Source organism: Tyto alba, unplaced genomic scaffold (assembly GCF_018691265.1).
Source record: "Tyto alba isolate M040663 unplaced genomic scaffold, T.alba_DEE_v4.0 Super-Scaffold_15, whole genome shotgun sequence".
Lineage (NCBI taxonomy): Eukaryota > Metazoa > Chordata > Aves > Strigiformes > Tytonidae > Tyto > Tyto alba.
Genome location: NW_024881277.1, coordinates 9933408 through 9947253, shown reverse-complemented (window position 1 = coordinate 9947253; position 13846 = coordinate 9933408). Strand labels below are relative to the sequence as shown.

The following is a 13846-nucleotide window of genomic DNA, read 5'->3' as shown; positions in this document are numbered from 1 at the left end:
AGACAGGCCGAGCTGGAACACTTTGCCTGTGAGGAGAGGCTGAGGGAGCTGGGCTTGTGCAGCCTGGAGAAGGGAAGGCTGAGGGGCAGCTCCCTGCAGCTTCTCCGCACCTATGAGGAGGTCTGCAAGAATACAGAATGGGGTTCTCCACCACGGAGCATGTTAAGAGGCTGAAAGAGGAGGGTTGGGGACGTTCACCCTGGACATAAGGAAATGATTTTCCATCAGTCTCAGGGCTAGTCCTGATCAGGGTGGCCATGAGCTCTGCCTGCCCTCCTGCCTGCCATGGCTGCTCAGGTCACAAGAACAGAGGTGCCCCCAGAATCAGAACGCAGGTGGGCCTCTTCCACCTGCCTCAGCCCTCCCCTCCCCAAGGAGGTCATTTCTGCTGGGTGGGTTCTCAGATGCACTGGATGACCTCAGAATGCCTGCTGGCCAGCATGTCTCCTGAGGGCCAGTCAGGCTGCTGCAGTGGAAGCCACCTCAGCATCATCAACATTCCTGCCACCTGCCCTTGGCCTGCCTCTCCCCGTCCTCTCTGTCCCTAGCTTGTTTCTGCTGGGATGAGTGGTTTTGTGATGCACTTGTTGGCCCCAAATTTCTGGGGCCAGCTGCTGGCCAATCAGGCTCCTGTAGCAGTGGTGGCCTCGCAATCACCACCACCATTGGTGTTGCCTTTGCCCATCTCTCCCCATCCACTCCCTTGATTCCTCAAATCTGCTGCAGCCCACGTTCAACAGCCAAACCCAGCCCCTTTCCTGGCCTTTCCCTCTCCCCTGCCCCACGGCTGGACAGAGCCCGGGTGGGACGTGGTGCCTTCAGGCTTTGCAGGGCTTGTGCATAATGACTGCAACAAAGCCGAGATCAGAGTCTGTGCTGTGCAGCACACCCCATCAAGAAATGACGCTGTTAAACAGTAGATTTTCAGTGGTGGCAACCATGCAAGAGGGGCTTCTGTCCAATTACTAATAGGATGTGCTACTACCAAGATGCATTTGGTGTTTCAAGCTGTCACTGGCAGAAGACCCACGAAATCAATCTGCAGTTGTGCCCGTGGGTCTTCACTCCATTGGTGCTGGACTGGGGCTTTAACTCCAGCGTAATCTGCACTGGTCATGGCAGGAGAAAGACAGCTCCTACACCAGAGATCTACATCCTGCTTCCTGTTAGGCCAGCACTCACTGTCCTTCCCTCTGCTCAGAGGGTTTGCCTTAGCTCATGGATGAGATTAATTAGATTCTACCTGAACATTCTAAGTTACTTTAACTATGGGTCATCCCCAAGAATGTGCTGGCAAGGGTACCAGGATCCATGGTGGCAGCCCACAGGAACCTGGCCTTCCCAGAAGAACCAGTGGGACTTGAAGAAGACTTACGTTTGAATTCCCAGACTCCAGTGAAGGCATTGCATTTATTGCCACTTATGTTAGTGAAAATATTTTCCTCTGCTAGAAACTGAGATGCTGTTCCATCTTTCTCTAGCTCATTTTCAAAAATCTTTAGTTCTCTTTCTAAATCTTGTGGTTGGACAATATCTAGCTGCAGTTATTTAATTTGTAACCAGAGTCTGTGTCTGTGGACCCTAAGATCTTATGTTGTTTTGATTAAGACAGTGCACTTAATTTGGGAAATATCCCCTACTTCAATTTCTGGATGTCTTTTTGTATTTTCTTTACCTTCTCACCTGTTCCACTCAGGACAAACCTATTTCTGAATGCACCAGATTGGATCAAGATTCTCTATTGCTGGGGTAAGTGGAGAAGCCTGAGGAGCCCCTGGGCCAGGAGTCTTTTCCTGGGAGAGGGGCTGGCACAGAGGGGCTTGCTGGCAGGGGACAATAAGGATGCCTGGGAGACCAGAGCAAGGGACACAGGGAGACACTGGCCTCCGTCTCCTCATGCCATGGCTGGCCCTCAGCCCTGGGGCTGATGGGGAGGCTGAGACACCTCTCTTTCCTTCCTTCACTCCCCACACTTGGATGGGCCTCAGGAAACATCCAGGAGCCTGGAGGATGCACAAACCTCCTGGGCTGAGGTCCCATCGCTGCAGGGGAAGAGGAAGGGTGTGTGAGACAGATGGGAGTGCAGGGAGAGAGTGGGGTGTGTGTGTGTGTGTGGCAGTGTGTGTGTAACAGAAAGGAAGATGCGAGTTGTGTGGCAGAGGGAGGTATGGGAGTGTATCGTAGAGAAGTGAAAGAAGTAGAGTTTTGATTTGGAGGCATCAGAAGAAGGAGGGTGTGCAGTTCAGTGCTGAGACATGGAGCTATATAGAAGATTGAAATGAGGCTGGGTTCAGGGATAACTTTGACAATTGAGGAGCAATAGCAGGGCTTTGGAAGAAGTTCCACAGGTTATAGGGAACTCACAGCAATTTGCAAAAAAAAAAGAGAAAATGACAGTTTTGTGTTTGAACAAATAGTGACTGAGGACAGAGTGTCACCAGTAAATCTTGGGATGCCATGGGATCAGAGTGAGGTGGGGAAACAGGGGTGTGGGTTAAAATCTGCACAGAAACAGGCCCAGGCATAGGCAAGTGTAGGACAGCCTGTGGTGGGAATGACCCCTCCGATGTGTCTGGGACCCCCCAACACAACTGAAAGCCTTGTCCTTCTGACGATGGCTGCTGTCTCTTCCACTGAGGTCCCTGAGAGAACACCAGTTCCTTACAGCCACAGCGTTTTGTTGCCTCCTCCTCTACCCTCCTCACAGCCTGGGAGGAGTCCTCCCGCTGTCCTGCACTCGGCATCACACCCCCCTACATCTCACTGCCCCCGGGAAGAGCCCTCAGCATCCCCTGAGGGGAAGGATCCCCATTCCCAGGCTATGGGGGTCAGGGCTTGAACATCCTGCGTGAGGAAACACATCAAGGGCTTTCACAGTCACCTGAACATTTGATTTTCAGCCTGGCAGCAGTGCCTCTGCCTTCCTGCTTCACCACCCCCAGGGACAGGGACCTTGTCTCCTCATTCCCTCCACGGGCTCTTCAGTGATGGCCCTCGGTGGCGATCACTGACACCCTCAGGGACTTGGAGGGTTCCTGCTGACTCCGACTTCTCTAGAGGCCAGTTCAATCCCTTTCCAGGATCTGCAGTTCAGCAACTTGGCACCAGAGGGCTCATTAACATGCAAAAAGCCTGCACAAGTCAAGTCTCTTAGCAGAACTGAATTCCTCAATTCTTCTGGGTTGAATTCTTCTGAGGTTTGAGGATTGTAATCACAGTGATAATTTTTCAGTACTAAATGTCAATAAGAAAAAAAACTCTTATTTTTCCACTAATCTTTATTTTTCTGCTTACACACTAAGGGATATGACCCAACTGCAATTGATACTGATTCTAGAGCATCTCCTGATTAAGTCTGAATATGGAGGGAAGTCTAGACCCTGTATGTCAGACACCCTCTGGACAGTGTTTGGCCCTATGTCCAATCCCACTTTTCTCTCATGGGACTTACAGCACCTTTGTTTCAATCTGAGTTTTCTCCACACAGGTCTGTAGCTGCACGTTTCAGCCCATTCACACCAACTCCAATCTGCTGTACTTGGGAATCGAGGTGCACACAGACACAGAAGGATGTTTCTTAATTGCCAAAACCCAAAACCAAATGAAGGCACGGTTCAATAAAAAACAAAATACAGTCCTCTGCTCTATATTAATTCTACCTTACGTCCTCCAAAGTCCACTTTCCACACTGCAGGTGTCTTTAGAGCAATGGAAAATATATTTTCTGTCAAGCAGAGATACCAAGAAACCCCAGGGCATGCCCTGGCCCAGACTCTGTCCATATTCACTCACAGTCACTCACAAACTCAAGTCACGAGCTCCATCAGTTCAGAGAGGGAAGCAAAGAGACAGAAGATAAAATATGCTGTCTTCTGGATTTCCAAATCTGCACCCATCCCAGTATACCTGGGCTACAGGTGGGTCTGCAAGTAGGCTCTGCAGCATCTAGACCCACTCATTTCTCATTCACTTCCAAGAGGGGACACCTTGGGTGCAATTTTCCAGGCCTCCTCTTCTACTCAAGTGAGAAAAATGACTTGTCTCAACTGAGTTGCTTTGGCTCACCGTGTCTGTAACCAACTCCTGCTCAGGAAAGTCTCCCATCAGCTCGGGGTCACATTTTCCAGTCAAATGTGAGGGCTTCAGCTACCCCAGTGTAACTTGGAGGCCATAGCCACCACTTCGTGGGCAACTGAATCAACCCATGAATGAGGATGTTTGGCAAAATCTGAAACATATGCAGAAAAGTCATCGTTGTAATCAGTGTGTAAAGAAGATTTCATTTTTAGAATTTTTAAACCATTCTGTACATTCTCATACATTTTTTCATGGGCCATGGGCAAGGATGAGCAAGCTGATGACACTTTCTCTCCCCCAATGTAAAGACGGATTGATACATCTGGTTCCATTTGATGGGTAACATTTGAGTTTGGTCAAGTAGCCCCTGATTTGATTCCCCTCCACTATTGGCTGTTTTCCTCTAGAGTCCTGCCTTGAGGCACAATGCCATAGGAGAACCTCTTGGTGAAATATGAGGCAAAGAGGACATGAAGTATCTCAGCTCTATTGCCACCTACTCATACTATATTCAACTGTGACCATATATTACCCTTATTTCTTTTTGGACTGTTCCTAAAATTGTAAAATCTTTTTTTGTTGCCCTTGAATTCTCTTTCAAGTTTCAGATGATTTTTGATACAGAAGATTGCGGTGCTTGGAGGATGCTGTCCTTGAAGATCACGTACACTTGGCTTTGCTGCCCATCAGTGCTACTGACAGTGGGATCCCCAATAAAACTCCCCAGATTCGGCCAAATCTGCTCCACTGAGTATTGGCATCTGCAGTCTTCTATTCCCCTTCCTCACTGCCCTCAGGAGCTCGGATTCCGCTGTCACTGTCCCAACAGTCAGTCTTCACAGCCCTGACCAGCTCTTCCTTGCTTGCCAGTGTCAGCTCCAGGTTTGTGTTGCCCTTGTTGGCCCATCTGGCAGCTATGAAAACAAGCTGTCCCCAAACCGCCCGGACTGTTTGCATGCTGCTGTGTTCCTCTGCCAGAAAATGCCGGGGCCATTAAGTCCCCAGTGAGGCCCAGGCTTCTCCAGCCAGAGACTTCCTTGGGGTGCTTCGAAAAGATTACGGCAGTTTCTCCATTCATGTCAAAACCCACAGGCGCCCTCTTCTCCTGGCTGAGGGCATCAGTGCACATTTGGGTCGTAGCACTTCAGGGGTAGCACCAGGCCAAGCTCTGACTTGTCTCAGGGAAACCTGGTACCAAGTGTCCCATCCCCATGTGTTCAGAGGCTTTGTTTCAGAGCAGATACAGGCCAGAGTTTGTGGTGATGGAAACATAAAGCTGAAATTGGATGCCAAGAGAGTGAGCAAACCGTGATGTCCCCAGTGCCAGAGAAGTGCATCCCTGGAAAGAAATACTTTTACTTCAGTGATATCCCTTTTGCCTGTGAGGGCCTTTGTTGGAAATGAAGTTATCCCTGATGACAAGATTTACCCAAGCATACTGTGAAAATGATTGGTCTGTTCCTTGATTGAATCATCAAGAGAGTGGGTGAAGACCTCGTGTGGGGGCATTTGTGTTCATGCAATGCCTGCAGCTGTTGGGTAGAGGAGAGATAGATCTTGCTTCTCTGGTGGCATCTGATGGCTGATGCTTCAAATCACTCTGTCTGTGATGGTGTCAGGGGTGTTTGTCTTACACCAACCCTGAATGGGAATTGCTTTCCTGTAGTTCCTGTGCTGTCCCTGCCAGCCCTGACCTCTCATGAAGCTCTGTGGGCCTGGATTTGGACATGAGATTGAGTAGATTCCCTGGATTTGGTAAGGCAATGTGGGGATGAACATGAAACCACTGCCAACGTCGTCAGTGGCCATCTAGTAAATACAGCAGAAGGAGAAGAGAGAGACTGAGCCGTCCCTATAACACATGACTCCAGCTGCTCAGAGGAATAACTTTGCAAAATGCCTTGAACTTAATGAGAAGGGACAGGTTCAGTTGCCCTTATTTTGGGCATCAGCTGTCATTTCAGTTGGCCAAAGACAATTCCCAGCAGCCTCCAAGAGGATGCCCACAGATGCTGCCCTGCTGTCTCTGTGAACTGCTCCATCTGAGTTTGCAGGTACCTGCCCATGACTTCAGCCACCCCTGACACCTCAGCTGTCACCAGACATTTGTATTTGAACAGCTCACTTGGCCTCCGCCTTCATTAATTACCATGGGATCTGAGCCAAGGAGCTCACCTGCAGGAGCACGTTTAATGATAATATGAAGACAGGTAAGAGGAATCCCACCTCTTGAAATCATTGTGGCAGTAATGGCAGTGAGCTGAGTCTACTTTGAGTCTCAGGACATCAAACACAGGAAGAGATGCCTTGACTGGACTCAGCTGAATCCCTTCCCTCAGCAGGGGTAAAGGAGAGCCCTATCTGTCCCTGTCTGGCTGTCCTGCCTAAAGATGAGTCAAGAAAAGGTGATTATTCGAGCCAACTCTTTCCCTGATAGGGGAAATGCTACTACTGAAACTAAGAGTCTCTCCAGAGATGATGAAAGGAAAACCACTGATTGCATGAGGCTGTGTCACAGCAGGTTCCCCTGGAGCCCCAGGGACAGCTGGAGGGAGCCCAGAGGGGCCACAGCAAGTGGCACCTTGGGCTGTTGCTGTGGTGCTGAGCTGGGCCGGGCTCCTGGGCCGCAGGGAGCTCCTGGCAAGTGGGCAGCGCTGCAGAGAGACAGCTCTGCCCAGGAGCAGCTCCTCTGCAAAGCGCAGCAGGGCTGGGGGCACTGCCTGCAGGCACCCAGGGCAGAGCAGCGAGGCACACACAGCTTCAAGGCAGCCTGGGCTGGGAGGCTGCTGAGAGCTCCGAGGAGGAGAAAGCGTCAGGGCCCTGGCCACAGTAAGTCTGGGGGTGCAGGGCAATGCAGCTGCAGCTCGGGGAGGGATCTGGGGAAGGCGGCAGAGCCGCCAGGAATCTGCCTCCTGCCTAGAGGAGGAGGAGGAGGAGGAGGAGGAGGAGGAGGAGGAGGATCTGCTCCCGAGCAGGGCTTCCCTGGTGCCCCCTGCGAGGGCCAGGGCATGAGGGCTGCCTTCTGGCGGGGCCGGCTGCAGGGGTGTGCAGCCGGGTGTGCAGGCAGGGGTGCCCAGGGCTGTCCTTCCCAGCAGGGTCCCTGCACCCCAGGGGGCTGTGTGCTGGGGCAGGGACTCTGCCGCCTGCCAGGGTCAGCACTCAGCCTGCCCGGGGAGCTCCCCACGGCGCTGTGGGGAGAAGCTGTGGGGGGAAGGAGAGCCCCCCGCCAGGGCAGGCTCCTTCTGCTCTCCAGAGGCTGCTGTGTGGATCAGGGATGCTCACAGCTCCAGATCACCTCTAGGACATTGGCATTTCAAGAGGAAGTTCAAAGCAGGAGCCACCTTAATAATGTGAACCTTTGTAGGGTGTATGATCTCACGTTTCTTCTAAGAAAACGTAGAAAGGGGCTGTGAAATTTTAATATGTCACTGAGACTCCTGAACTGTTAAACTGAGGGATCAACACATTTGCCAGAGACTTTATGAAGTGCCTTCACCTACTCCTCTACTTACAGACACACCAGCATCACCTTTGTTTGAGGGTTCTGCTTTTGCCTGCTGTTCTCCTTTGAATCTGGAAGTAGGGAATGCCCCTGGGCAGTGCCCTATTGCCAGGAGGGGTCTGCAGGGCAGAGCTGAGCACACAGAGGGTGGGATGGGGGCTGGGAGCACTGTCAGGGCGGGGACATGGGGACAGAGAAACCACTCCCAGCAGAAAACAGCTCCAGGGAGCAGAGATCCAGGACTTGCTCCAGCATTCTCTTGACTCTGTACTAGGGCACAGGGAGCCTTTTTTTGTGAAAGATGAGAATACCTATCCCTTCAAAGAATATCCCCTCAGCAACATCACAAATCTGAGCTCATAAAAAGGAATTGAATATATTTCCCCCAAAGAAAGAGAAATAATTTTGAGGAGACTTAGGGAAACAGCATAAGATTGAATAAAAGAAGTCTGTCCTAACTTGTCAATGTCTTCTAGTTCAACCTCCCCGCCTGCAGTGAACAAATGTCCAACAGCAGCTCCATCACTGAGTTCCTGCTCCTGGCATTTGCAGACAGACGGGAGCTGCAGCTCCTGCACTTCTGGCTCTTCCTGGGCATCTACCTGGCTGCCCTCCTGGGCAACGGCCTCATCATCACCGCCATCGCCTGCGACCACCACCTCCACACCCCCATGTACTTCTTCCTCCTCAACCTCTCCCTCCTCGACCTGGGCTCCATCTCCACCACTGTTCCCAAAGCCATGGCCAGTTCCCTCTGGGACACCAGGGACATGTCCTATGCAGGATGTGCTGCCCAGATCTTTTTCTTTGTTTTCTTCATTGCAGCAGAGTTTTCTCTTCTCACCATCATGGCCTACGACCGCTATATGGCCATCTGCCAACCCCTGCACTACGGGACCCTCCTGGGCAGCAGAGCTTGTGTCCACATGGCAGCAGCTGCCTGGGGCATTGCGTTGCTCTATTCTCTCCTCCACACAGCCAACACATTTTCCCTACCCCTCTGCCAAGGCAATGTTGTAAACCAGTTTTTCTGTGAAATCCCCCAGATCCTCAAGCTCTCCTGCTCAGACTCTGACCTCAGGGAAGTTGGGCTCCTTCTCATTAGTATCTGTGTAGCATTTGGGTGTTTTGTTTGATCATGCTGTCCTATGTACTGATCTTGAGAGTTGTGCTGAGGATCCCCTCTGAGCAGGGACGGCACAAAGCCTTTTCCACGTGTCTCCCTCACTTGATTGTGGTCTCCCTTTTTATCAGCACTGGCATGTTTGCCTACCTGAAGCCCCGCTCCATTTCCTCCCCATCCCTGGACCTGGTGGTGTCTTTTCTGTACTCGGTGGTGCCTCCAGCTGTGAACCCCCTCATCTACAGCATAAGGAACCAGGAAATCAAGGATGCACTCAAGAAGGTAATTCAGTCAGTTGTCTGTCAGCAGGAATAAGCTTCCCATGTCTCTTCAAATGATTTCCAATTTGTCTCTGAATACTTCCTTGCATTCAGCATTTTGTTTGTGAAATTCTTATTTCTTCCAAATATCTGATTACACTCCTCTTCCTCAGAGACATGCACCAGCCTCTCTGACAGAGAGGCCTTTGTGCGTTTATCTAGTGGGACAGTACAGCTGGCCTCCCATGTCACATATCTGTAATAAAACAATTTTCTCAGGGTCGATGTCTGGAGGTTGGTCTGTTCTTCCAAAGCTGAGGTCAGGAACAGGCTGAAGGAATTGCCCCTCTGAGCGTGCTGCTGTGCTGGGGTTCTCCAGGGGTTCAGGGCAGGAGGGCATGGGGGGATGTGTTAGGGAATAGGCCTGTGCTGCCCCTTCACGTGGGGGTGCCCAGTGCAATGGAAATGATGGCTGATCCATGGGGATCTCCCTGGGACCATCTCCCTGTGGCTTTCAGCCACCACTGCCCTGCAGAGCAGCACCGCCAGCTCAGGGCCGTGCCTGAGGTGACATCCCGTGACAAGAGCAGACCTATTTCTGGAGGCACCAGTTTGGGCAGCTTTTCTCTGGCTGGCACAGCAGGAGCTGCCTGGGGAGCCCCCAGTGCAGGAGTCTTGTGCTGGGGAGAGGGACGGGCACAGAGGGGCTGCCAGCACCGGGCAATCAGGATCTCTTGGAGAGAAGAGCAGCAGAGAGAGGGAGACGCTGGCCTGCGTCTGCTCATGGCATGGCTGGCCCCAGCCCTGGGGCTGATGGGGAGGCTGAGAGCCCTCTGTGCCCCAGGAGCTGCTGTGACCTTCCGAGGGGCTGGGGCTGTGGGGTGAGTGCCCAGAGCTCTGCAGCACCCCCCAGCCTATCTCGCTGGTCATTTCCAGCACTGGCTGCTCACCCAGGTTTATGGGTGAGAGTTGCTGCTAAACCATCTCCATCCTCCTGCTGGTCTCAGTGCCTGTATGGGGGGACCAGCCAGCCCTGCCCAGCCTCTCTTCTGGTGCTGTCCCCGCCAGACCCCAGAGAAGGGCTGTCTGCACTTGCTGTGAGGTTGCGCTCTGTCCTATTTTTCCAGTTCATTAGTGAAGACGTTTAACAGAGCTGGACTCAGTATGGACCCCTGGGGTACATCGCTGGTGATCAGCTCCCGAGGGGCCTTTGTGCTATGGGTCATGGCCTTCTGGACCCGGCCTTTCATCCTGTTTCCAGTCCACCTCACTCATGCCTGTGAGGCTGTGATGGGATTCACTGAGAAAAGCCTTGTTAATATTGAGCTGAAAGACGTTCACTGCTCTCCTCTCATCCACCAGCTGAGTCATCTTACTGCTGTGGTGGGCTAACCGTGGCTAATAACCCAACTCCCACCCAGCTGCTCGCTCACTCCCTCTCCCACCCCAGTGGGATGGGGAAGAAAATAGGAAGAATGGGAATGAGAAGGCTCCTGGGGGGAGACAATGACAGGGACATCACTTCCCAGTTTGCGTTGCGGGCAAGACTTGAAGACTTGATTTGGGGGAAATGAATTCATTTTGTTGTCAGTTAAAACAGAGATTTAACTATGAATACAGGTCATAGGGAAAAAAGCCAAATGTTAAAACAACACCTTTCCTCTTCCCTGTCCCAGGCTCATCTTCACTCCTTCACTCCAGGCTCCTCTCCCCCATCCCGAGCAGCACAGGGGTGTTTGGGATGGGGGGTCACAACCAGCACATAACAGGTTTTGTCTGTTATTCCTTCTTTTCCTCAGTTTTGCTCTGCTCTGGCACTGGTCCTCCATGGGCTACAGGGAAGATCTGCTCCACCATGGAGCGCCTCCTCCTCTTTCTCCTACCTTGGTGTTCCCTCCGTTGTTTCTCAATATGTTTGTTCTCTCCACCTTTACCAGTCTGGTGTTTGCTGCCAGTTCCTGAAGAAGTTTTCACAGGGGCATGACCAGATTTGCTGATGGGCTTCTCAGTGTCCTGCGCTGAGTCTATTGTGGAGCTGGAAACAGCTCTGTCTGGCACAGGGCAATCCCTGGCCTCCTCCCACAGAGGCCACCCTTGCAGCCCCTCCAGCCACCAACCCCTTGTCACGTACACCCCCCACAGTCATCCACTGTGGGAAGTGGAGGTTCAAAAGGCTTCTTTAGGTTTTTTTCTGTTGAACTATGAACCTTTATTATTATATGTTGGCAATAAAGAAACAACTTCCTGTGACAGAAAGACTAGAGCTGAAAAAACCCCGGTGGCTGATAGGACACATGTCAGTGTTGGGGACATAGTGATCAAGATTGGCCATATAGTGTGTGACCTCACTGAGCTTGCTTTTCCTACATGCTTTGTCAGACTCCATCAGGGCACACCCAGGCTCAATATAAATTGGAGAATGTAGATATTCCTTGATCTAGAAGATGAAAACTGAAGAAAATTGAAAAAACAAGGTTTTAAAAAAAAAAACCAAACAAACAAAAAACAAAAAAACAACAACAAAAAAACAAACAAACAAACAAACAAAAAAACCAAAACCAAACTATTTAACATTAAAATATTCCTTTTTTAGGCTACATTCTGGAAATTCCTCTATTTGCAAGAATTGAAGAATTAATAAAAATTATGCACAGAGATGTTGCTTCTTAGAGCACATGGCTGTCTCCACCACAAGCTGTCCTACAGCATCTTGCACCTCTGTTCCACACCAGGCTGGAGGCGTCAACACAACTAACTCACCTCTCTCTCCACTCAGCATCTCCCCTCCTTTACTGACATCTCTCCATCATTGCAGCCTTGGTTGCTGTAGCAGGTTCCAAGGAGCTCCGTCACCTGCCCTTCATCAAAGGGTGCATTGCTGAGAGTCAGCTGAAGCTTGTCCAAACCTTGGAATGTTATCCCAGGTGCTCTTCCCAAGGAGCAACCCTGAACAGACAGAAGGTGTAAAACCAACTCCTGGAGGGAGATACTTTGTCTTTCTACAGAGATCTTGCAGTAACAGAGCCTAGCATAGCAACAGCCTGCCCTTGCTTCCCTTTCTCCAGTGACCATGGTTTTGCTTGGCAGACACCCTTCCTTGCACCACAGGTCTTCCCCTGACGATAATGCATTTATGGGGCAGGGAGGCTGGGTCAGCACAGGGACAGGGCTGGCTCTGACAGGGACCATGAAGCAGCTGCCAGGAGGTGACAGCAAGGACAGTTTACAAAGGACAAATTTCTATGTCTTGACTTTACTCTCCTTAGGAAGGAAAAGCTTGCCAGGAGCCAGTGGTTGCAAGGACAGTCAAAAGCAAAAGGAAGAGCTTCAATCGCTCATTAGAGACCAAGGCTGAAGAAGGAACATGCAGGGCTACTGCTGAATGGGAAGGCTGATTTAATAACAGCAGAGGCAGGTGGGGCTGGGGCACTCAAAGCCCTCTTTGCCTGAATCTTTTCTGAAAAGGTCTCCAGGCCTGTGTGCTGAGGGAAAGGGCTCCACGAGCAGGAGAGCACGCATTGGCAGGAACCTCAGTCAACCCAGCAAGGCCAAGTGCCCGTGTGTGACCCTGCAGGACATCCTCCTGTCAGTGGCCCAGGCTGGGAGCTGCCTGGCTGGGAGAAGCCCCGTGGGAAAGGTCTGGGTGGGTTGGAGAGGAGGCAGCCGTGTGCCCTGGCAGCAAGGGAGGCCAGCTGCACCCAGGCCTTTGTGGCCAGCAGGACGGCCAGGAGATCAAGAGAGGGTTACTGCATCTGGATTTTAGATATCCAGTACAGGAAGGATGTTGGCAAACTGGAGTTGGTTCAGTGAATGGCCCTCGATATAGGCCGGCGCTGGAACATTGGAACTTCCCCCAAATAATTTCAGGGGGGCCAGGGCATGATTTAGCCCCCCAAAAATCGGGATTTTGGGGGATTCAGACTGTCACCACCCCCAAAAATGGAGGATATGGGGGGAGAAAACCCAAACCACCTTCAATATAATTGGGGGGGGAGGGGCAGGCAAACCAAAATGGAGGGTTGAGGGGGGGTCAGAGATGCCAACAACCCGCCAAAATGGAAGACAGAGTAGGGGGGGAAAGCAAAACTGATTTAAGGGGATCCTTAACTGTCCACCCAACCCTTTCAAAATGGGGGTTTGGAGGGGCTCAGGGATCAGCCCCAAAATAACTGGGGGGGGTTGGAAGGAACCACTGTAGCGCCCCGCAAATGGGGGCTTGTGGTTCAAACTACACAACCCCCCCTCAAAATATTTGGGGGGGGCAGTGTCAGGGGACCCTGTGGCCCCTCCCAAAATGAGGATTCAGGGATCTCAGGGCCCCCCAGAGTGCTCATCCATGTCAAAGAGCTTCCTCTCCTCTGCCACTGTGGGATCATTTTTGGAGGACAATGGCCACATTGGACAGGAGCAAGACTTTGGCTACATCGCAAAAGGGACGTGAAAAGAGGGAGGAGAACTGAGAGAGCTCTACAGCTGGTGAATGATGAGAATATCTTGACCTTCGTCACCCAGAAGCCTTGGGAGTAGTGAACAGGAATGTAGAAAAACAAGATAAGGATGCTGAGCTTTGTCTGAAGAAAACATGCCAGGCTATGGTTGATGGGAAACCTCTGGTCGTTTCTTAAACAGTGGAAAGTTTTCTACCTTGCGCTAAAAGTGTATAGAACACTGTGTTTGTGCTTGTAAGATTTAATTAACCAATAGGCTTTAGGATACCAGTAACTAACTTGTAGCCAATGAATTGTCTGGTGTATTATGGACAGAGGGCAGTGACCAATCAAACGTTAGTCTCGGGCGTGTGAACAGTGTGTGAGGAATGCATGTAACCAATCCAGCCTTCTGTTGATGTCTGATCAGTTGCTAGGCAGACATATAAGCGCACTT

General features: G+C 51.3%; 1 pseudogene; it reads left to right on the top strand.

Annotated features, from left to right (window-relative positions):
• The first annotated feature begins 8082 nt into the window (after positions 1 to 8082).
• LOC122153108 lies at positions 8083 to 9017 on the top strand (annotated as a pseudogene).
• The last annotated feature ends 4829 nt before the right edge of the window (positions 9018 to 13846 follow it).